The 7,193-nt window shown below is 37.3% G+C and overlaps 1 non-coding gene across 1 annotated transcript; it reads right to left on the bottom strand.

Annotated features, from left to right (window-relative positions):
• Positions 1 to 4,328: 4,328 nt before the first annotated feature.
• LOC116123503 lies at positions 4,329 to 4,436 on the bottom strand. The gene has a single exon (XR_004127037.1). It is a non-coding gene; the product is annotated as a small nucleolar RNA R71 (small nucleolar RNA).
• Between the last annotated feature and the right edge of the window lie 2,757 nt (positions 4,437 to 7,193).

Raw genomic sequence — 7,193 nt, 5'->3', positions numbered from 1 at the left:
CTACTAGCTGGATTTAGTAAGAGTGGGGATAAAACTCGATTCATAGATCGGTCAGACTAGTTAACGACTTCGCCTCCATCTTTGAGAATTGACACAGTGACATCCCCTTCTCCTCACCTAAGCTTTAAGGGAACAGACAGAGGGACAGATTACTCAAAAGAAGTAGCCTTGATAGGATAGAATAAGATTCTCTGCGTAGCTACAGACAGGATAAAAGGTGTGAATGGAAGCGTAATGCCGGTCTGGCTTTCTTCTTGGCTCTTTCCCATCAAGCTGAGGACTGACTAAGCTTAGTTACTGCCCCGTGGGTTACAAGGTTGGTTTGAAATCGAAGAAAGAAGAAAAGGTGGGAAGATGCCTTTAGCTAAGCTACTCAGGGTCTTTTCTGTACCCATGACCCGATCCCGTTGATAAGTGATCAAGACGATACGATTGGTTGTAAGACTTGGTTAGAACACGAGGTTTAGCCGAATATTAGTTATTAGTTTTTGAACTGGAATGCCTTCGTGCTTGAGTGCGTGAATTCCCTTCAAGACAAGAAGAGGAGCTTTAGAGCGCCCAAAGGAGTAAAGATCAGCTATTATATTCCTATCTTTTGATGCTTAGCTACCTTTCCGCAACTAGTTTTGAAACCTATATGCCATAAGTTTCCTAATTTCATGAATAGGTTTAGCGCCTTCACCAATCCAATCATGATTTCCAAGGTTGAGAGATTACGGAATTCTCTGCTAGTGCTTGAGATTGAGTGAAATGGGGTACCGGCTCGAAACTCGAAATGCGAACACGAGTTTCCCCATTATCTGCCGCTCGTTTCCATTAGAAGAAAAAAGGCCAAGGCACTGCCATTAAGATGAATGAGCAGGAACGGAACTTCCATTCCATTACGCTTAACCTTCAACCAAGCTGATTGGACTGAAGCAAAAGATCAATCACCTAGCCGGGCACTGCTTCTTGCTTAGTCCTATTCCGATTATGGACCTATGACAGCTCAACCAGGGCTTCTGCTTCCCGCTCCTCCTAAATAAGAACTAGAAGGCACCCCTTATCGCCCCATGACATTTGGTTAGGATACACATTGTATTATATTCCAAAACAATGGACTCTATAATAGCATTTTGCCTTTTCGAAGATAGAGCACTCGTGTCACACATGATATATTCGCAAGGATTCCAAGTGTTCTAATTCATCTCGTTACAGCCACACCAAACATGACTGCTTGTTGCATACTCCTGCTACTCCGACCTACGCTTCTCACATCATTCAACAAACTCCGATTGACTTGATTCTGGTGGCGTTGAAAGATAAGAGATAGCTCTATAACTTTTATGTTTCGGTCATGATCCAGTTCAATCTAGAAGATGGTTAAAAATTGATTCGAAAGTTACGTCAGTGCATAGAAGACAAGCAGACGCAGGTTCTGGAACATGCCTCAGTGTTGCTATGATAACTTGAGCTAAAGACCTCAGATTTGGATGATTCTTGGACCATTGGAAATATGATTCAAATAGATACAATTAATATGTTTATGGCTTGGTCAGATTCAAAAGTTTTCATGCTAAAAAGTGGAAATCTTTCGCGTACAATTTTCCAGCAGCAATTGTTAAGGAGAAACGAATAGAAAACGGAAATTTATCCAAGCTACCATAAATTCTTCAGAACGAACTGGGAGCTTTTCCACATATTTTTGTAAAGCTTTGGAAGTCTAGTTTACCTAGAATTTTACGGTTCGTTATTCCGAGATTTCTAGAGGAAGATATTCTTGTTTCAGTACCAATGGGTCAGACACAGGAATCCTAATTATACAAGGACTCTACTTAAGATTAATCTGAATTTTGTTCTCCTATTTTGTATAGGATTTTTTCCATTACTTTCCCACAACCCTAGCACTATAAAAGATGTCTTTAGGTATTTTTTTTGGGAGACAAAAACTTTGAGGGAGGCAAGGAGAAGAGACTTCAACTTGGAAAGAATTGGAGGGAATGAGAAGAGATCTATCTAGGGTTTCATCTTTTTCTCTTGTACTTCATGTTTTGAAGGGGTTGAGGTTTGTTTTCCTTATGATCATGTGTAACTAATTTCTTTTCTAGTGATCCGATGTAACCTAACATGAAGGTTTTATGCTTTGATTAGTTTTATTGTTCTATTGATTCAATATATTTCTAGTTTCATTCATTGCACTTAATTCGATCTTGATGTTTTGTATGAAATAAGTATGGTAAACATCATATGCTAACTTTGGAATACAAAATAAGGCCGAACAACTTGTGCATACCCAAGGTTTGCTATAATGACAAGTTGATACCCAGAAGGTTTTGAAACGACAAATAGGTACCTTCTGTCATATTCTGTTAGTGATTTTTGTTTATTAATAGTGAAAAGACTAAAATGCCCTTGAAAGTTTGAATTTTAGTTTTTTATAAATTTATAAATTTCTAAAAAACCCCCTAGGTTTACAAATTTAACAAAATACCCCAATATATAAAATTTTTGTAAAATAACAAAAACACCCCCGCCACCCGCAGTGCCAGATTCCGGCCACCACCGCCGAAATCTGGCCGGAAAGTTTCGTTACAACACAGACCCGTCGGATCTGTGTCGTAACGTGCCGATCTTGCCTTTTCCGGCAAGATCTGCCACAGATCTGGTCGGAAAAGGCCAGATCTACAACCAGATCTAGCCGTCGACGCTGTAGATGGAGTTTTGCGGCGTCGACGGCCAGATCTAGCCGTAGATCTGGCCTTTTCCGGCCAGATCAGCCAAGGATCTGGCCGGAAAAAGCTAGATCGACGCGTTACGACACAGATCCGACGGGTCTATGTCGTAATGCAACTTTCCGGCCAGATTCCGACGGTGGTGGCCAAAATCTGGCACTGCAGGTGGCGGGGGTGTTTTTGTTATTTTACAAAAAATTTATATATTGGGTTATTTAGTTAAATTTGTAAACCTAGGGGGTTTTTTAGAAATTTTTAAATTTATAAAAAACTAAAATTCAAACTTTTAAGGGCATTTTAGTCTTTTCACTATTAATAAACAGAAATCACTAACATAACATGACAGAAGATACCTATTTGTCGTTTCAAAACCTTTTAGGTACCAATTTGTCGTTACAGCAAAACTTGGGTATGTGTAAGTCGTTCTCCCTACAAAACAATTGATTATTTGAGACAAGGTAAGGTATACATCATATGCAAACCTTGAATAGCTCTTTGAATGATTAGATTGTGTTGAGGCAAACATCAAGCTAGATACAATTTGGTTCATATTTTGAGTGCTTGTTCTTAATGGGTTCTTGATTGTTAGGCTTTACTAAACATCCTAGTGAGTTTAATGGTTAAGAATACTTGGTTAAACTTGAACATCAAATGGTACTATCAAAAAGATAGAAGACTGAACCCTGAAATTGGATTGAGACGACAATAAATTAGTTATTAGCAGAGAATTGGATTGCTATGGTGAAATCGGATACCTTGATTTTTCTTGCGTTGGTTTTCAATTAAATTTTAATTTTGTTATTTAATTCAGTTGGTTAAGAATTTATTTTGCTTCCTTAGTAATTAGTTTAATTTTTTTTTATTTGTTTAATTAAGGCATAGTATATTAGGATTAATTGAGTAATTACAAATCTCTGTGGGATCGATCCCTTGCTTTTGCACACTAAACTATGATAGCGATTTGTGCACTTGCGAGGTATTAAAATTGTTCATCAAGTTTTTGGCACATTTGTCGGGGGTAACGTGTGCTGTAATTTTTATTGTTTTTGTTATTTAATTTTTTTTTCTGGAGTTCCTTTTTGTTTTTATTTCTTTTGGTGTGTTAGTTCTTGAATGCAAGGACATCGATCATTAGACAAAGAATTATTTCCTTATATTGACAGGGTTGACTTAATCGGTAAGAAGAAGAAGGAAACTGACATTTCTACAAAGTCCTCAGAATCAAGTTCTAAATCTAAATTAGAGAAAATGGCTGAATTACCATGTCCTATGAAGGAGTACACACGTCCTACTATAGGAAAATCCCCATCTTGCATAGTCCTGAATGCTACAGCAAGGAATTATGAGTTGAAGAACGTTCATTTTCAGATGCTTCCTTCGTTTCATGGAATAGCCACACAGGACCCTTTAATTTTCATTCATGATTTTTACTCAACTGTTCAAACTTTTCCTTTGCAGAGTTTGTCTGAAGATCAATTGCGGAAGAGATGCTTTCCATATACGCTAAAGGATGGAGTGAAGAAATGGTTCATGTCTTTGACCCCAGCTTCACTTACCACCTAGGATGCAATCTACAATAAATTTATAGGTAAATTATATTCTCATGTGAAGACTACTGAATTGAGAGGTAAGATTGCTACCTTTACGCAAATAAAAGGTGAGCCATTCCATGGGGCTTGGGAACGTTTTAAACTGCTTTTAGTCCAATGTCCCCACCATAGATACCCTTTAGAATTGTTAAATCAATTTTTCTATGATGGACTGACACAGGCTTGCCAAGCCATAGTTGATAATGTTGTAAGTGGTGCCATGGGAGAAAAGACTGCACAAGAGACATACGAGCTGTATGAAATGCTTGGAGCCAATTTGCAGCAGAAAAGGATTAGAGGAAGATCAAAAAGAATGTATGAAGTAAATACTAACACTGAGTTGGCGATGCAAGTTTTAGAGTTGACCAAGCAGATGAAGACCATGTGCAACATGATGATGGGACAAGGGCAAAATAGTTCCAATGAGGTATGTGCTATTTGTGGTAATCTTGGTCATGCAAATAACATTTCTCCTTCTAGTGAAAATTTTCCAGAGTTTGTAGAACAGGCTAATGTGATGAATTCCTACAACCAAAGCCTAATAATCCTTTTTCAAACACTTATAATCCTGGTTGGAGGAATTATCCCAATTTTGCTTGGAGAAACAATAAGCAACACACAAGCTCTGACAAAAACAATCAACAAAGGAAGCCTTCCTTGGAGGAGACATTGAATAACTTTATTCAAGTGTCTCAAAAGAGCAATCAGAACTCGAACAAAGATTCCAACAACAAAAGGCATCCATTACGAAGTTAGAGGTTCAAATAGGACAAATAGCAGAGGCAGTGCACGGACATGTACCTGGAAAATTACCAGCCAACACAACTCTGAGAAGTGGTAAGGTAATTAATAAGGAGATTAATTATGAAAATAATGAATGTTTAATTGATCATGTAGGGAAAGATAAAGTTGAGGAGAAGCTACCGAGTGCATCCATTCAGAGTGAAAATATTGACTCTACATATGTTCCACCCAAGCCTTATGTTCCACATGTGCCGTTTCCAAGTCGATTGAATAAAAGCAAATGGGATAAGTCATTTTCTGATATTTATGATATTTTGTCTAAAGTTAATGTTAACTTACCCTTGCTTGATATGATTAGGAACATGCCTACTCATGCTAATTTTTTCAAGGAGCTGAACACTTAAAAGCGTAAGTATGAGCCTAATGGGAAGGTGATGGTTTCTGAGACAGTGAGTGTAGTGCTTCAATGCAAATTGCCACCCAAATTGAAGGATCTTGGGAGTTTTATTATCAACATCACTGTTGGTAATAAACAAAAGGAAAGAATGATGTTGGACCTAGGTGCAAGTATTAACTTGATGCCATTCTCAATATATAAGCAGTGAGATAGGGAGAGCTAAAGCCTACAAAAATGACGTTGCAATTAGCCGACTGTTCAGTAAAGTATCCAAGAGGTATTGTTGAGGATATTTTAGTTCAAGTTGATAAACTCATTGTGCTTGCAGATTTGTGGTTTTAGATATGGAGATGATGTCAAACCCTAGGAGTGAGTTGTTGATTTTGCTTGGATGTCCTTTCATAGCCACAACAAAGACAATCATCAATATGCAAAATGGAAAACTAAAGATGACAGTTCTCGATCAAACTGTTGAATTTTCAGTTTTCAAGTCTTTATCATTACCTTTAGAAACTAATGATTGTTTTCTTATAGATTCCTTCGATTCTATTATTTTTTCAAGTTTTCTACAGGGAGAGATGGAAGATAAATTAGAGTAAGCTCTGACACTAGAAGATGATGAGCTTATTGATGAAGAGGCTAAGTAGTACTTAGAGGTGTTGGATAACACAATTTTTGAGATGTCTAATGAAGAATTAAAGATGGCTATAGAACAAGTAGATGCTAAGCTAGTTTCTTCCATAGAATCGCCACCTAAGCTTGAGTTGAAGCCATTACCATCTACCTTTAAGTATGCATATTTTGGAGAAAATCAAACTCTTCTAGTGATTATAGCTTCAGACCTTACCTTAGAGAAAGTAAAGAAATTACTTAGGGTGTTGAGTGAGCATAGAGCAGCCATAGGTTAGACAATAGCTGATATCAAGGGAATTAGCCCTACCATGTGCATGCATAGGATTTTGTTAGAGGAGGAAGCAAAACCATCTAGGGAGATTTAAAGGAGATTGAATCCACATCTGAAAGAGGTGGTTAGAGCTGAGGTGTTGATATTACTTGATGCTGGGATTATTTATCCTATTTCCTATGGTAAGTGGGTGAGTCCAGTCCATGTGGTACCTAAAATGTTTGGCATTATAGTGGTAAGAAACTCTGATAATGAGTTAGTGCTAACTAGGGTGACTACAGGTTGCAGGGTTTGTATCGATTATAGGAAGTTGAACGCCACCACAAAAAAAAAAAAAAAAAAAAGATCATTTTCCTCTTCCTTTGATTGATCAAATGCTTGAGCGATTGGCTGGTCATTCTTACTATTGTTTCCTTGATGACTTTTCAGGTTACAATCAGATTCCTATTGCTCTACAGGATCAAGAGAAGATGACATTCACATGTCCGTTTAGAACTTTTGCATATAGAAGGATGCCATTTTGATTATGCAATGCCCCAGCCACATTTCAAAGGTGTATGATGTCCATTTTTTCTGATATGATTGAAAAATTTATTGAGGTATTTATAGATGATTTTTCTATGTTTGGATCTTCATTTGATAACTGCCTTAGTAATTTAATCTTAGTCTTGAAAAGATGCGTAGAAACAAACTTAACTTTGAGTTGGGAGAAGAGCCATTTCATGGTAAAGAAAGGAACTTTTTTAGGACATGTAGTTTCTAGTAAAGGTATTGAAGTAGACAAAGCTAAAATTGATTTGATTGCTAAATTGCCGCCACCCACTTTTATGAAAGGTGTGCGTAGTTTT

Source organism: Pistacia vera, unplaced genomic scaffold (assembly GCF_008641045.1).
Source record: "Pistacia vera cultivar Batoury unplaced genomic scaffold, PisVer_v2 Contig1029, whole genome shotgun sequence".
Lineage (NCBI taxonomy): Eukaryota > Viridiplantae > Streptophyta > Magnoliopsida > Sapindales > Anacardiaceae > Pistacia > Pistacia vera.
The sequence above is the reverse complement of the archived record's forward strand: the minus strand, read 5'-3'. Positions and strand labels throughout refer to the sequence as shown.